Below are 18499 nucleotides of genomic sequence, written 5' to 3' on the forward strand. Positions count from 1 at the left end.
TGAAAAATGCTGGATAAATGCAGAGCACTGCTTGATTGAATGCTCTTTGATTGGCTAATGGATCACTCTATTACTCTTTCAGATTCTGCTTAAGCAGGCAAAATATCTGGGCTGGTGTAAAACAATCCTGCATTGATCTCTCCAGCCAAGTGGGGTCTTTCCAGTAATTAGAAGGGTGGTGACAGGAACAGACTTGGCTGTCTGGAGGACCGGGGGGCTGGAAAGTGGGTTTTTTTCTTGGTTTTGTTGTGTTAGGGGTTTTTTTTTAATTTTTAATTTGAAAGCTATGCAGCAAATAGCAAGGAGAAGACTGGTCAGATCTTTTGACTTTCAGCTGTAAAAAAACATTCCCTGATAAGCCTCTTGATTTAAACAGAGAAGCAATTTCTGCTCCCTGGGAGTTCCATTTGAGTAAGTCTGGCCCCAAAACTTCACAGGCTCAAATCTCTGGAACCAAATTCCAGGAAACATTCATATGTGGATGATGCATCTGTAACAGATACAAAGGGGAGAGGGGAAGCATTTGGCAATTAGGAGCTGGAATCATTTATAACTCCAGCTGGTACTTCTCTTTTTTCAGGTGAAATGTCTCGAGGGGAGGAGGAGAACCTGTCAGTGGCATGTTTTGCACTATGTCTTGCCTTTTCTGCATATTAAGGCTTTCCCTCATGAACTCTTCCAAATGAGGCTAGTTTCACGAGCATGGAGAACCAGCACTAGTTTGTGCTCTGCTCTCCAACACCCTGCACAAAGGCTACTGAGGAGCATCCTCACTGCTTTTCTCTGGACACTGGTGGGCATGAGAGCAAACTGTGAGCCACTCTCGTAATGGGACCACATACCAGACATGGGTCCTAATTACTTGTTTGACTGTGCCTTTCTGCATTCTGTGAGAGCAGGACCATCCAGTGCTAAGCACCCACAGGGCACAGATCCCAGCAGGTTTGGGGAGGGAGCAGAGGACCACAGGGATCCCCCCTGCATCCTGCAGGCTCACTTCCACTGTGATGATGTTGCTGACGCTCTGTGTAGATCAGTAGTGAATCTTTTCCATAGAAAGAAGAGGGCATTAAGAAAAGCAATAGAGATGTTAGCTATGAGAAACTGCTTTTCAGTTTCCTTATAAATCCAGATGAGCTTTGTGGCACCCAGATCACAGATCATCTAGCACTTAATTGCAAGGCTAGGCACCTACAGCATCAGCACACGTAAGTCTCGGAGTGCAAGCAAGGTTTCCACAGTCTAGCTCATTGTCTCTTTAACTTTACACTCTGTTCAAATGCTCAGGCCTGTGCTCCAACATAAATACATTGCCTGAATTTCCCTCCCCCTACATTAGTCCTCTTGAGCTGTGGAAGATTATACACAATAGATAAAAAAGTGCTTGTTTCTTTGACAAATGCAAGGCTTAAAGACCACCCTCTGTTCTTGAGCAAAATTAGCTTATCTTTGCCCCAAAAAATGTTGTTACTAAATATGAGCCATCATTTGTGTGTGGCCTGAATGAGACGCTCAATTCATCTTATTAGAGGTTATCCTTTGAGGAGCTTTAAAAGGAAATGCATTGTTCTTAATTATTCTTATCTCAACAGCTGTATAATTCCTGGTTTTGATTTAAAAAAAAAGAATACCCAAAGAAAGATTATACTGAAAGCTGGAGATGGGCCTGAACCCAGATTGCAGAGTTGAACTGCAGCTCTTAGTCTGTGCTAAACTGTCTTCCTCTTTCCTTTGAGAAGGTGTGTGTCTTTTCTCCCAAAGTTAAAACACGAATCTGTGCAGAAAATGACAGAAAATCTCAGAAGAATAGATTTTGTCTCTCTTTCTGGTTTTAAACTTGTCCTAATAATGTTCTTTTTGTTGTATCAGAAAACAGTAAACAAGACTTGGTGAGCAAACGCTACTTTCCTGTGTCATTCCTGCACCCCAAGTTACCCTGAAAAATTTTGTAAATATTTTCATCAGAAAGGCCCAAGCCCAATATTTCTTTTCCATTCAGTGAAAATTCTAAAAAAAATCAAAGCAAATTGAAATTTGGGTGAAATTTACTACCACGCTAAAAAGCCGCTTTCTGTTGGTTAAATGTTTGCACAAAAAGTGACATTTGCTGTGATGCTGTATGGTTGTCACAAGCTGCTACCCACTTTGAAGTGGAGCAGCATATAATGGATCAAATTCTCCACAGAGCTCAATGCCAGAGTTTCAAGTGCTTGGCATCTTGCGTTTGGTCCAGCTCCTCTGAAGTGGTCAGCATCCAGCAGCTTCTATTGTGACAATAAGTGGCAAGATGTTTTGCAAAAGGGCTTAGCTACCAAGCTGCTGAATTCTTCTGAAAAATCTGGTCCAGGATGGTATTGAAGGCAGTTTCAGCTGGTTTGATTGAACCAGCTGTTGAATCACAGTGGATTCCTTGAACTTCTTATTATAACATGCCTCCGCCACAAAACTCTGCCCCCCTCCCAACAACCAGGTAGTCGGTAGATCCTGCTTCCCACTGGTACCATTTTATCGTCCCAGAAATACAGATGGGTCCTTCTTTTTCTTCCATCCCGTCTGCTCAGGCTCAGCCCCAATCCCTCTGTTTACGTAAAGAAGGGTTTTTTCCCCATGGTTCAAGGCTGAACCCAGTAATATTAAGAGGACAATATGTCTCTCTTTTGGTTTCTTACTAAATGACACGTTGAAAGATGAGCACTGTTTCAAGCTGTGGGTGTTGGACTCCACTGGAAACATTGGTCCATGCACACACTTTGTACTGAGATGCATGTGGAATATGTGTGTGCCATGAAAAGGCTACAGGAAGGACCGGAACTACGAACAAACGGGAACCTTACATGTACCAAGGAAGCTTTTTGTTGATAGCTTATATAAACAGCCTGAAGGAGACTCTTAGTTTCAACTGGGCTATTTAGTGCTCATTGCATTTGAAAACCAGACTGCCTTGGTGCCACAATATGGAAGGAGGCTCTGATTTTCACAAGGATTTGAGATCAAAAGGAATTAGACACCCCTAACAGCGTGACTGTAGAAGCCTTATTTTATCCAATTTAGCAAACCTTGGCCACACCTTCTTTACACTCCAAATACCAATTTAAAGGTGTAAAATAAGTTAAGCAGCTGCCACAACTGCTAACCATGCTGCTTTCCTCTTGGCCATGATGTAGGAAGTTGGAGAATACACTACCATGTTTAGCTTGTCAAGCAGCTGCACATCCTGCAGGGGCTCCTTTCAGCCAGGGAGAAGCACAGCTCATGCATCCCTTTCCAGTATGTCCTCAGTATCTTATCCAGGAGGATTTGGCCGGTTGGACATGGGCAGTCAGAGATCTTCTTCCCACAACAAGATGTTTGAATGTTTCCAGGGATGAGGCATCTACAACCTCTCTGGACAACCCATTCCAGGGTTTCACCACCCTCATTGTAAAAAATTTCTTCTTTGTATCTAGTGTGAATCCACCTTCTTTTAGTTTAAAACCATTACCCCTTGTCCTATCGCTACAGGCCCAACTAAAAAGTCTGTCCTCATCTTTCTTATAAGCCCCTTTTAAGTATTGAAAGGCTGCAATAAGGTCTCCCTGGAGCCTTCTCTTCTCCAGGCTAAACAACCCCAACTCTCTCAGCCTGTCCTCATAGGAGAGGTGCTCCAGCCCGTTGATAATTTTTGTGGCCCTCCTCTGGACCCACTACAACAGGTCCATGTCTTTCCTGTACTGAGGACTCCAGAGCTGGGCACAGTACTGCAGGTGGGGTCTCACCAGAGCAGACCAGAGGGGCAGAATCACCTCCCTTGACCTGCTGGCCACACTTGTTTTGATGCAGCCCAGGATACGGTTGGCTTTCTGGGCTCCGAGCACAAGTTGCCGGCTCATGTCCAGCTTTTCATCCACCTGTACCCCCAAGTCCTTCTCCACAGGGCTGCTCTCAATCCCTTCATGCCCCAGCCTGTATTGATACCGGGGGTTGCCCTGACCTAGGTGCAGGACCTTGCACTTGTCCTTGTTGAACCTCATGAGGTTCACATGGGCCCACTTCTCAAGCTTGTCCAGGTCCCTCTGAATGGCAATCTGTCCCTCAGATGTGTCAACCGCACCTGTCGTGGTTTCAGCCCAGATGGTAACAAAGCACCACACAGCTGCTCACTCACTCTCCCCGCACCGCCCCCAGCCATGGTGGGATGAGGAGAAAATATAAAGGCAGGCTCTTTGGTCAAGACAAGGACTGGGAGGGATCACTCCCCACTTATGGTCACAGGCAAAAGACAGGCTCAACTTGGGGAAGAAACAAAATCAATTTGATTTACTACCAATCAAATCAAAACAAGAATATTAGGAAGCAAAACCAAACCTTAGAACACCTTTCCCCCACCCTTCCCTCCTTACCAGGCTCAACTCCACTCCCGGTTTTCTCTGTCTCCTCCCCTGCAGCAGCGCAGGGGAACAGGGGACGGGGGTTGGGGTCAGCTCATCCCACCTTGTCTCTGCCGCTCCTTCCTCCTCAGGGGGAGGACTCCTCACCCGTCCCCTGCTCCACCGTGGGGTCCCTCCCGCGGGAAACAGTCCTTCACGAACATCTCCAACGTGAGTCCTTTCCACGGGCTGCAGTTCCTCACAAACTTCCCTGGGTCCTTGCCTCCGGCCGATCTTCAGTCACAGACTGCTCCAGCGCGGGCTTTCCCATGGAGTCACGGCCATCTTCGGGGGCCTCCGCTCCCCTGCTCCCCTCTGTGGGCTGCAGGGGACAGCCCGCCGTCTCACCACGGGCTGCAGGGGCATCAACCTCCTCCAGCACACCTCCTCCCCCTCCTTCCTCACTGACCTTGGTGTCTGCAGAGGGGCTGCTCTCACATTCCAATCCCACTACCCACTGCCGGTTCCCCTTAAATCTGTTCTCCCAGAGGCGCTACCACTGTCACTGATGGGGTCGGCCTGGGCCAGAGGCCGGTCCGACTTGGAGCCGGGGAAGCTTCTAGCAGCTTCTCACAGGAGCCACCCCTGCGGCCCCTCCCCCGCTAGCACCCCCCACCACCCCGCGCCACACAAACCCGTAACAGCACCACTGAGCTTGGTGTCATCCTCAAATTTGCTGAGGGCACACTCCATCCCTCTGTCTATGTCATTGATGAAGATGTTAAACAGTACTGGTCCCAATATAGACCCCTGAGGGAGACCCACTCATCTCTGATCTCCATCCAGACATTGAGCCGTTGACCACTACTATCTGGATGTGACCATCCAGCCAATTCCTTACCCACCAAATAGTCTATCCATCAAATCCATATCCCTCCAATTTAGAGAGAAGGATGTTGTGGGGGACCGTGTCAAAGGCCTTACAGAAGTCCAGATAGATGACATCTGTAGCACTTCCCTTGTCCACTGATGTGGTCACTCCATCATGGAAGGCCACTAGCTTGGTCTGTGTTTCCCATAGCACATTCAGGAGTTCACAGATGTGCTGAGAAAGGCATGTGCAAAGGATATCTTATGAAGTGGGGCTGTCAAGAGGCCACATAGGACAACTGGAGCACTATGCATGTTACATGACATGTGACATGGTCCAGTGGCTAGGAGTCAGAAGCCACCTTAATCAGTTTGTCCTGAGGACCTCAGGGTGAAACAGCTGGCCAGTTTGCATGGTGTGTCACCATTGCACACACAATAGGCTTGCTATGCATCCAGGGCACTCACTTTCCTCCCACAGAGCACATGGTAAATCGCTAGAATATCCTGACTGCCTGTTGTCTTTCTTATGTGGCATTTCCCAAAGAGCTAATCTTGAACTGAACATGCTGTGAAGAACTTCTGTAGGTGTCCCTGTAGATATATTGCCAGCTTAATCTCTGGCAGATAGGAGCAAGTGACTGCTATCCAGACATTGGTAGTATAGAGCAGCACAGAGCACATTGTTCATGTTTCTCATATATTATTGGGTTTGGAAGGTATGTTTTTCTTTCCAGTAGATCTTAAAATTTCAAGCAAGTATAAAGCATGATGTTTGTAAATATCTAAATCATGATGATTTTTTTCATTACAATCATTCCGTGGTGTACTAGCTGCATAGTGATAATGGACAGGATAATAAACCAGCTTGTGATGGGAGCTCTCTATTGGCATTCATACAGTTATGATCAGGCTCTGGCTGCTGGTAGGTTCAGCAAGGGCTGGTTATTTTGTACACCACCACCACCACTACCACCTCCCAGTTAATATGAATGTACATCTGAAGGTCACCTCCTGTCCAAAACACAGCAACTACTGAAAGCACCTAGAGACTATTTCTCTGCAAGAGATACTACTCGTTAAGTGGTGTTAGCTCAGAAGACCAAGCTTCATCTGAAAAGATGCTCAGCTACTATCAGTAGTGGATTTGGGTTTTCCCTCCTGAATGGCACAGTCTCCATTTCTAATCCCCAAATGGTGATGTTCTTGCTTTTATTTCTCATTAATGAGTGGCTACAGGAGGAGTACAAGATTAATGACTGCAGCACAGCCTCACTCAGTACCTACAGAAACGGCAGCTGTTACCTCATATGAAACTATTTTTCTGTCGGGTACTCATTCTACTTACACCAGCAACAGAGATAAGGACATTTACAGTTTCCCAAATTCCATATCTTTATTTCTAGACATTCTTAGTGAATGTATAAAGCACCACTGCTAGGTATGAAACAGAGAGAAAAAAAACCTCCACAAAGCTTAAAGATGCACTACAGCCAGATTTAAAACAAACAGCAAGGGGGTATGGCAATAGGCCATCTCTTCCAAAACCAGCTCTGACTCCTATCCAGACATATGCTTCACAAAGAGTGAAACTGCCAAACAGGTATTGATAACAGAGGAATTATTTTAAAATATTTATTTTCATTTAAAAAGATGAATATCTGCAGCTGAAGAGAACCTGACCATTAAAGGGAACTTTAATGCACCATCCACGCAGAAATAACCATTTGCCAGCACCGCAGAGATCAGACATGACAAAAAATAGCTTGACTCATCCAAACAGTAATTCAAAGCAGCAAAATATATCCAATCCTACCCAAAACCCCATCATGCATTTTCCACGTGGAAAGTAGACGGCTCCCACAGAGAATATCTTGTTGTCCTAAGCACTTCTGAAGTTGCACTAGAAAAATCTCTCTTCCACCAAGTCACGCAATATTAATGGACATATTGCTACTTATCACACACGTACATAATTTTGTACAGCTTTGTACATTTATGTTGTTGCTAGGGTTACCATTTAGCAAGGACTTGACCTGAGGAATGACTGAGCAATCTCTGTACATGCAATGATCCCAGCAAAGGGCTGGGGGCGCCCAGTGCCTCTCATGAGCCAGCCTGTGCTGTACACAGTTTTCCTACATCCTGCAAAGCATGCAGATGATTTATAGCAATGGCTTGAGTGCAAAGTGATTTGGGTAAGGCTTGTTGCTGTGGTGGAGTCCCAGCAGTGTCTGGTTCAGACTTCACTGAAGATGTAATACTGTTCCAGTATCATTGGTCTCATTTTATGACCTTGGGTGAAGCACCGGGCTGACTCTAAATGTGTGCTTGTAACTGACTATTATCCATCACTCAGCATCCAGAAGAGACGAGAACAAGTCACCCACTCTTCACTGGCCCAATGTTTCTAGCAGCTAACAAGCCTCTGCTAACTGGAAAGGAAGGACTGTGCATTTCTGAAACAAGAGGATCTCTCACATCATAAACACGAAGTTGTGAATATCATTTTATCGGAGGATACAGCTCCCTTTTCTTTTAAATTAGAGATGGGTGAAATAGGTTGGACAAAATAAAACCTGATCCAGATTTCCTCTGAAGCCTTGAGATGGCCTTAGCAGAGAATTAGATATAATGGACATGTTAAAGTAAGTAGATCTCATTTGAAAACATCAAAGAAACAGAAACACCACAGGCCACACCTTAAAAACTGGCTGCCTGAACAGTGAAAGGAAAACTGTATAAGCACCACCTCATATACCAAATATGCACTGATGTGTGCGAAAAAGGATACTCACGTACTCCACCACCATTCCTCCTCAGGCAGTTGTCCATTCCTTTACAAAAACCTGGTCTTGTACAGACAGAAAGTAATCAAATCCATTTGTAAGAACATTTTGGTTATCCAATTTTGAAAACATATCCCCAAACGATACACTCTGCCCAAAGAGGATTGGTATGCTCTACCAACATGCAGAGCTGTTGCTAATATTAGCATTCAGGCTGATTGAAATTTCTGTACAAAGCTCGATTTTAAGTACATTCATTTCTGAGTGCCCAAATGGAAACACTGACTTTTGTAGGGCAGGTTTTCAGTACTCTCTTTTTCAAAAGAGCCCTTCAGGATGTCTCCTGCTAGACGTCTCCCAGAGTCACTGTAGGCGGTTTTGGAAAGGTAATGCATGTTCCTCAGTCAAGTATTTTCTCTCTACCTTTTGTGAAGGAATCCATGGTCCTTCTTACAGTGCTTCCTGGCAGGAGTGTTGCAGTGAAGTTTCCACATATTGCACAGCGTAGCTAAATAAAATCTCTTGGAAAAATTTCAGTCTGACAGCATCAGGCTCTAGACTACAGCTGTGTCCGCTGCAAGAACAGAGGAGGGATGCAAAAATTATTTTAGTGCATCTTTCCACCCTGTTATCTTTCCACCGTCCTCAACTGCCTCAGCATGAGGATAAACGCGCTCCAGGGAGCCTGAGGTGGGCTGGCTGATGCCCACTAGCCCAGCCACCCCAGGCCACAGCCCTTGCAGGGCCCCTGGGGATCTGCTGCCTGCCCTGGGCATGCATCAAGGGAAAATGGGTCGGGAGGATGGGTGTGAAGCTGGCTGAGCAGCCCAGAGGCTCCAGCCCAAGATTTTGCCAGTCAGCTTTATTACAAACATTTGTAATGTCCCAACGAAAACACTTCAAAATGCTAGACCTCACACCGCAGGCAACAACTGCAGAATGCAGTGCTTATTTATTTATTTATTGTTATTTATTAAATGAAAATGAATCTGTTTCTATGCTTTTTAAATGGTGTGGGGGTGTGGGGGTGTGTGTGTGTGTTATAAAAAAATACTCCTTGCCCTGTGCAGTGGAAGGAGCTATATTTCCACTGGGGGAAGAAAGGAGCATGTTGAACAGGGGCACTGCACAGCCATGGCACCAGCTCCTGCAGGCTGTGTCCATCACAAGCTGACCTTTTTTAAAGCTCGCAAGTCAGTTATAGTGCTCAAGAAAGTGAGGAGCAAGTAGCACAGATGTGTTGTCCAAGCTTCCCTGCAGAGCTCTGCCAGCACAGTGCATCTTAGCCATGTCCTGCAATAACCTTGCTATCCCAGTCCCTGGGAAGAGACTTTTGTAATTTTCCCATGATTTGATTTCTTGTATAGACTTTTCTACAGCCTGCCTCACCAAAGCACAGTCAGGGTCTCTAATCATTATGCCATTACTTCTCTCCATGGCGTCTGTCAGATTGAGCAGTGGTATTATTTCCATTTTTCAGATGCAGAGAGAGGCTCCAGCATGAGCGCCAGCGTCACCCCAGGAGCCTGGACAAAACTGGGAAGAAGTGGGCTCTGGGTGCAGGCAGGGGTGCAGGCGAGAGGATCCTGGCACTGTGTCAGGATGCATGAAGGTTGACCTGGAGCTGCCAGCGCCACAGCTTCACGAAAGCCATGGGGGTGAAAGCTAGCACATCCCAAACCCTGACAAGTAGAAGGAGAGGCAGCTTCCTTGGTTGGTCCATTTTCAAATCCTATGGACTTGAAATGTCTGACAGGTCAGTGCTCCATAGAGGGAATATCTGGCAACATCAGCTTTCAGCAGCAGTGACACCTGACTGAACAATGATGTCTCGAAAAGTCCTAAACATCTGCAAAATTCTGAAGTTCTGCTCTTGTGTTTGCTAGGCACAGGCAAAATATTCTACACTTGTCCAATTTCTGTTCTCTTTGAATTATTGCAATTTTTAAATGCAGCAGTAGCATCCATGAACATTCAGAAGAAAAGCTAAAAATAAATATAAGAAAATAACCCAAGTATTGAGGGGTGTGCACGTCTCTAAAAAACAAGACTCCAACCCTGATCTAAACCAGACTGTTTCTCTCCTTACCCCCACCCCCCTCTTATTTAAAGAGAACTGGAAGGGAAAAGACTCCATCAGTCTCTGAGTCTGTAAACCTTTCCCCTCCCTAATATCTGAGACAAGACTTAAAGAAGAACCAGTCTGTAACAGAACATGAAAAACCCTTCTGAAAAATGACTAGAGGCCTAATGCTGTCACTGTCCCATGTTTATTTTTCTTTCTTTGATGTCTGATGTCAAAGAGAAAATAATGTCATCTGCTGGAAACTCAAACATGTTTGCATTTTGAGGTAATTAGAATTAATGTTGGAGGGCAAAACTAACACCGAGCCACTCCAGTCTTTCCCATGTGAGGAAAACATTCCGTAATGACTTACATTTAATCTGGGAGCTGGCAGGCGGTCAGGAGCAGCCCGGATTCAGGCAACAGGGTAATATTTCAAAAACATTTTCTTAAAGAAAAAAAAAAAAGCTATCTATATATGCTCTGATTTATAAATGATGGCAGCCTGACTGTGCTGCTCCAATTCCAAAAGGGTGTAACTCTGCTGAAAATCAATGGCTGACAAGGGTGTAAATCAGGGAGTAATGGCAGCCCTGGTTCAAGACCACCACTGCTTCCTAAGTACTCAGCACCCACAATTGCAGCCAGATTTTTCTAAAGAGCTCAAGCCCCCATTCACATCCAAACAAGGGCCAGATTTTTGTAAGTGCTTAGCACGCAGTCTTTTCCCATTGTGACATTAATGGCAACATGCTGAGCTCTTTCGGAAAATTGGTCATACATGTTTGTTTTGGACCAGATCTTGTCACCCTTATACATGTTGAGTAGCATCTTACTCAGTGAAGAATCCTACTAAGCAGTGCCTCTCTGTGTGAGTATTGCTGTAGAAGGACTCTCTCTTAAAAGGCAAATGCAAGCCATGTTGCTCAATGCCCTGCTGGATGAGTCTCAGATAACATGGTTATTACCAAGCTATGAAAACCTGACCTGAATATAATCAAACTGAACTGAGTAGGTATGGGTTAAAGCTTGGCTCATGAGAAACTGGGTTTGGTCCTCATAGGGCGAAAAGAAAAAAAGGTTATTTCTGGACCAAGGACTTTCATTTGAATTACTCAGCCGTCTTCAGGGGTTAAAAATAGAAAAGCAACCTTTTCTAGTTCAAAGAAAATAAATGGCTACACTTATCTGTGTGGGTAGTTAAAAACAGCTGAATTCCAAGAGCTGAAACCTTCCACACAGCTAGTCCTCACTGAGGAGTAGCCTCCTAGCAACATTTGACATATTAGAAAAAAATTATATTATTAAGGATTGCTCTGGGGTAAGTGTAATGCAGATTGTTGCTACATTCAAAGGAAGGTTATTGGTGACGGAACTCTGGAACAGATTAAAACATTCAAAAACCAAAACAAAAAAGCTTTTCCTTTCACATAGGTTGATTGTGACTCTATGGACATCAACTGTAAAGTGCAGAACAAATGCTGTATTTTCCCTTCTGCAACTCTGCAGAGGTGTGTGCCCTGGCCCTTGGCATTACATAGCTGCAGTGGCAACCCAAATGACTGCAAGTATGGCTAATGCACTCACATGATGTGCCTCGTGCTGCAATTCCACCTCATTGGTTCCACAAGACGCACAGGGACTTCACTGGTTCAATGATCATTTTCCCTTTTTCATGCACTGTCAATGAGTTTCTCTTTTTCTGCCTTTTCTGACAGATCATGTGGTCCAACAGATACACATGAAAGAGAAATGAAGTAAGGCCATTTCTGTTGGCTGGCCTGTGTCTGGCTTTAGCAAACTTGGCCAGAATGACTGTGTGTGCAAAGAAGAAGAGACAGCGTGGTGGAGGAGTTGCTCTCACGGTGTATCTTGCTCTGCTGTCTATGGTCATGTCACGTCTCTCCTCAAACTGTCTGTGTAGCTGAAGCCCTGGTCTTACACTAGTGTAGTTCAGTGGAGTTACTCTTGCTCTGTACCACTATTATGGCATGGAGAGTTCTTGTGGAGGTAGGTGGGTATCACATGCTGTCATCCTGCGGGCTGCCTTTCCAGCCCCTCCACCATGCTATTGCAGCACATCCTTCTATTGACTTCTACTTGACAGCCAGCTAGCAATTGCAAAGGCAGCAGATCAGTGGAAAGAATCAGCAATGTCTTTCTGCACAAAGGACAACATTTAAAAGGCAATTTTTCTTCATGTTTCATCAAAGCAGCCTATAGGAAAATGAAATCCCAAACTTTGATTATTATCCAGGTCATCAGTCTTTTTAAGCCTGCAAAGCTGAAAGTAGATACCTCTTATATTTGCAACAGATTTTCTTTATTTAGCTGTGGCCAAAAAAAGTAAAACAATAGCATCCTGTCCTTTTCAAATTTACATTGGCCCATACAGACAACTCCAAAGACAATTTCCCTAATCTGTGACTGCCTCCCAGGCCTGGACTTAACCAGGCCATTTCCCATGTTGACAAGACAAAAGCATCTCTAACAACTGTAGAAGGCATATTCCTGAGAATGTCAAGGCCATACAAATTCCTGGGCCCTGAGTACTGCCTACACATCAGATGTGCTCCAGCCACAGCCAAGCACGAGGCTAGAAGAGAAGGAGGGCCATGGAATGAATGTCTTGCTGTTTTCTTCAGCCCTGGCTTTCTCCACTGCTTCCCATCTTCTCTACCCTTTTCACCTTCCACCAATTTCCTCACTGTCCTTCCAAACTCAGGGTTGCTCACTCGGAGCAAGCGACTTGCTGCTCAATAACAATTTATGCAGCTATGGGAAGAGCCAAGTGCTGATCAGGAGCTGACGGGGAATTGCATATACATGTTAAACCAAACTGGGAGCTCTTCTTTTAGAAGAGCATTTGCCCATTGACTCCAGCCACCCATTCTCAGGAAAAGCTGATGACTAGTGGTGCAAAATGGATTGTCAGGAAGCAAGTTCTCACACAGAGGAAAGGCAACTCCAAATTTCTAGGTCTTTTTTATCTGCAAAGAAATATTTCCCTCTGTTTTCTTCTTTTCTAAGAACAGCACTGCTATCACAGCCTGCCTGCTGCTCGGTGCTCCCCTCTCCCTACCTTTTTACCTCCCCATCTTCTCCATTGCTTCTCTCCTTTGTTGCCTTTCTTCTATTTCTTGTGCTTTTGCTTCCCCTGTCTCGACTTCATTCACAGCAGCCAGGGTTTGCACAGCAAGGGTATTCTGAGATTAACCAGGTTTGGAAAGTTTGCCTTTGCTGTGCACACATGCTCTGTTTTCTTCCTTCCACTCCCAATGAAGAAAAATGTGTCCAAAACTGCTGTGAAGTTCCTCAGTGAAGAGCTGGCACAAAGCTCCCCAGCCAGAGCAGTGCCATGCCTTTGTCTTGCACAGGAACCCACACACAGCTTACAACAGACAGAATGCCAACTGTTCATAAGATAAAAAACGTCTCCCCACACAACATGCTAGCACTTTAGTTAAAGGAAAGAGAAAAAAAAAGGTAAATTAAAAAGGGTATCACACAAATCACAAGTCTTTCATTGCTTAATGTAGATATATTGAACCCAAAACTCGTTTCACTTCATTTGGTGTGAAGCTGTGGTAAGTCCATTAAAGCTGAAGGAATTGCATCTGCCTAGAATTGGCACAAGCCAGATCACAATCAGATCCATTACATCTATTGCTATAATATCAGCACCTTCCATATGGTGCTGCAACTAGTCCGTATGCTGAACTGAGTGCTGCCTAAAATCTGTTCATCCCAAAAGCTGCATTTATCTTAGCCTCTCTTATACCAAAAGAACCTCTCCCCTGACCTGCAAAGACACATACATTGTCACAGGGCTGTTTAAAAGTTCCAGTGCATTATGGAGGATTCACCACTCATCCTCACCTACTTCTGAACACAGATACTCAGATCAGGCTCTCTGGCAAAGAGCAGAGCTGAATTTCCTTAGTAGAGTCTGTGTGGCCTTGGTCCTTTGTAAACTGTACACTGCAAATACGGTCTTTCACTCTATTGCTAACTCACTCTTCACTTTCCTGAGGATTCATGGGAAGCTTACCCCTTCAAAGTAAAAGGTTTCCAGCTTCTTCCTCTGATCTATTACAAATAGTCACTGTGTGGACTTTCTAGTGTTGGTTAATAACAGCTATATCTAATTACTTAGAAAATGTAGCTGTGCCAGTATCCCACCTATTATTTCACACTTCACTTCCTTTGGATGAGTACTCTGGTATCCCATTACTTTACTGAATATGAGTTTCTACCAAGTTCCTCCAACCCGAGAGTCTTCAACCCTGATCATACCTTACATCTTTGCAAGTGGAGTGTTGGAAACAGGAATATTTGAACAACAAAGGACCAACACACAAATGTATTTATCTATCTGCTCCAAAATCCTCTTTCACTGGCATTCAACTGTCATACATGGTATCCAACAAGCAGCATTTATCATTGTGGACTTACCCTCATGTCCTCTCCTACCTTTATCCACTGTCATGGCCCAGTTCATTTCTCATTTAAACCTCACCTTCCTTGGGTGAAGTGGTTTGTTTGTTAGTCTTGTAGAGTAAGCTGCAGCAGATTCCTCTTTAACCACACATCATAGCTGACCTTTTAGTTCTCCTTCACTTTACTTTCCAAATGAGATTGTCTCACCTGATCTTCAGGTTAAATCCCTGACCTAAGGGGGAGAGGGATTTGCTGCTGTGTTCTTTACATTTTTTGCCCCACTGGAATTTCTTCATATTTATTCTAATCAAGTTCCCCACTTTTAAAATATCAAATCTAAATTGCCAGTGATCAATACTGTCCAGTGGAGCACGTACACTCACTGTCTGTATTAACTCCTGCTTTTTCCTTAGGGGTAAACTGAACCTCCCCCAAACTACGCATCAAAACGAGTGGCTTTAAATAGCAGTCATCTGTGGTATTAATCAAGTTTCTTCTTAAAACCATCCCAGATGTGCCACTCAACCAGCTTATACTGGTTTCTGTAAGAACACCCACTGTTATTATTGTACCAACAGATTTTGCAACTTCCTTAATTTCTTTTAACACATGAAGATCTTGAGCTGAGATCCTTTGTAGCAATGAGGGTGTGCTAACAGCAGAGGGTTGCATAAATCTGTGCAGCGGGCCAGCGGACCGTGAGGGCTGTAGGTACAGTGTGGATGAGGGCAGGGTTGCTTTAAATAGCTTGCAAGCTCTGTAATGTAGCTGACCATTTTCTTCAGTCTGGAAGCTACTGGAAACTGGACAGAGGGGAAGGATGTAAGCTTGGCCTTACACAGCTACATAGGCATGTGAACACAGACTGTGTGAACCCAACTGCACTTGCCTGATTCCTTTTTTTCACTGTTTGAGGGAGAGGGAGTGTGTCAGGAAACCTGTTAGAAAAGGCGAGCGGATGGGCAGGAATTCACAGCCACTCCTTACCAAAGCAGTGAGGAAAAAAGGTGTTTGGCAGAGGATGAGATCCTATAAAAGAGCTCTCCGTCTGGGCCTGGGACGCTTGGGACATTCTGGGCATTTTTCTTCCTACCACCCTCAGGCAGTGGGAAATTACTACATCTTGTGTGAGTGGAGAGAAAACAACTAGGCAGTCTCCATTTTAGCATGAAGGAGGTAGATGGGTCACCTTGCCCAAGGGGTACCTTTTAGTTATATCGATGGACAGGTATCTCCATTCTAGCAATGCTTTGGGGATGCGTTGTGTACTCATTTTTTACCCTGCATGGTCCAAGGAGCATTAGGGCAATACTTCCCTCTGTTACAAGTCCCCACATTTATCTTGTGGATTCCTTGATCAAAGCAGTCCCCAGACTGCTCTCTGTAAGATGACCTGATGCTCTCTAGATGCAAAAGTCTAGCTATGAATTATCATATATTCTGCGTCTGGTTTTTATTGGATTTGCCCCATTAAAAATCTGAGATTAACATACTAAAATCAAAATGGCAAAAGCAAAGTCTGAGGAAGGCCCAGTGAAATGACAGCATACGTAGCTGAAAAGTCTTTGTACTGCAGGCCTTCTGCAGTCATATCCCTAATACAAACATCAAACTCAGCCCTACGACATTAGAGAAATCCAATAATGGTTTCTCATGCAATGGAAACATTTTTGTAGAGACTTAAATGTTATTTGGGAACTGCCTATCTGTTACAACCAGCAATTCAAGTCGAAGCAATGGAGTAATATTTCAAAAATGATTAGAGCAAAACAAATAATCACATGAATAGTATTATTTTGCAAAACATGCGATCCTCAGTAATTTGTGGGTTTTGGTCCCTGGTGCTAAAATTGTTCTGTGTCTTTAATCAAGCTAATTATGCAAAACTCTCTGAAGGTCACAAAAGGTTCAGGCAGGCTGAAATGCAGACCAAGCACCCATAGTTCATTGTTCTGATTAGAAACGAAGCACTGCTTTCTTCAGACTAATACTGTGTTTGAAATTCCATTGTGAAATACCAGCATTTATACCTTACATACCCTGAGACTGCTTTGCACACCACTACAAAAATCAAATTACCCCCTCCTGCTCTCTAACATGGATATGGAAACAAGCCTTCTCTTTCCATCACCATGCCCTCTAAAAACATTACATTATACTTACAGCATTTATTTATTTTTGGCAGCCAGCCAGAAGAAAAAATATAATCCTGTTTCAAAAATACCCCTCCCTGTGAATTGGATTACGTTGTAATCCGTCTGGATCTACCCCAGGCCTGCTTGCCTTCTGGGGTAAAATGACAACGTTTTGGACAGTCTACAGGGCTGGGTGGAGGGGGTGGACCACCGGGAGACTATGATACAGCCCAGGTTTCTCTCCCACTCTTTAATTTTACAGCCACAAGGAAAAAACCTGTACACAGAGTGGGCTTTGTCCGTCTGTGAAACACACGCTCACCCAGGTTGCTGCCACTCATGAGGTCATGGTGTGGGACACTGTGAAATGGTTAGCAATGCTGGCAAAGCAGTGACGCTGGCCCTGCCTGACATGACCAGCTCAGGGTGGGTGCAGAGTGATGTGGGGGCATTTCTACCCCACTGGCACTACTTGGGGCTGCCAACCAGGGCATAAGCCATTGGTGCCATACCCCACTGCCACGGGGCAGCGCAGCTCCCAGCACTCCCATAAGGGTTTGCCGTGGCTCTTCTTCCCCCAGAGCCACTGCTTATGCAGTTTTGCTGTCATTTTACGTTGCTCTTTCCCTGCAAACTGCCATTCTCCTTGATTTTCTTCTTCTTCCTGAGTGGTCTCCGTGGCCACTCTTCTCCATCTGACTTTGTGGTGAGTTGGGGATTGCTGGTGTTCTGGAAACCCGATCGCCACGTCTCTGGCTACAGTGTAGGGACCAGAACTCTCTTCAACTTAAATTGAGGGCAACTCGATGACAAACTGAAGGGACTTCAGAGAGGGGAAAAAATGATCCAAGGCTTAGATGTGGGCTGAAGGAAAATGAAGGGAATGGGCTTTGCACATATCTTGGCTGAATGATATCTAATTGGGGTATGATAATTCCCCATAAGTCTTAAGAGGATATAAACACTTAAGAGGCAAAGGAATTGATTAGGACCAGAGAAGGGAGTATAAGTGGAATTAATGAGATGAAACTGAGAGCAGGAAAATTTATGCTTTAGAGTAACATTTCCTATTAACAAGATCTACTACAGTGTGGGGTAGGATTCCAAGGAAAAGCAATGGAAACCTTGTTGCTTAAGTTATTTCAGAGAAGACTGGACAAAACACTCAAGAACACACTGTAGGGAACAATTCCACAGTGACAGGAGGGTGGAAAAGATGATCTAATAGTAGCTCTTTCCATTTCTAATTTATATGGTGACTTTATGTTAGAGGGGGCTTTTTTTGAGCTGCCAACCAGTCATCAGTAAAAGAAACATGCTAAAAGTTCCTTCTGGTATTCCGTAACAGTCCCATATTTCCCTGCTTCCCAAGTCCTGTCTATTACACATATACACAATAGACCTGATGATTTATAGCAGAAACGTCATCTTCCATTCATCCTATTTTGCTGAGTTATTGCAGGGTCTCTGAACAGTGGTTATCTTGTGTGTCATATGAGCTAAAACATCGCAGCACAGCACAGCAAATTCAGTCAGATGATTCAATATTAATTTCCTGTCTTTGAAAAGTCAAATCTTCAGTGTCATTTGAAAACCATTTCTTTTTCCTATTACTTTTTCTCCATGTACACAGGCAGTTGTGTAGAATAACATTTAGAAAATCTTTGTAAATAGAGTCTTATTAGGAGAAAGGCAGAACCAGGCATTATTCAGTAAAAAGAGGTGGAAAAAAGGCTCTTTGTATTGCAAAAGGTACCATAAGAGAAAGGGAATTCTTGCTGAAGACACATTTACTTCTGTACCATTGACTTCGTAATACATACTATTCTATATTGCATGAGCTCTATTTTTTGA

The sequence above is a fragment of the Aquila chrysaetos genome, chromosome 3, assembly GCF_900496995.4.
Source record: "Aquila chrysaetos chrysaetos chromosome 3, bAquChr1.4, whole genome shotgun sequence".
Taxonomy (NCBI): domain Eukaryota; kingdom Metazoa; phylum Chordata; class Aves; order Accipitriformes; family Accipitridae; genus Aquila; species Aquila chrysaetos.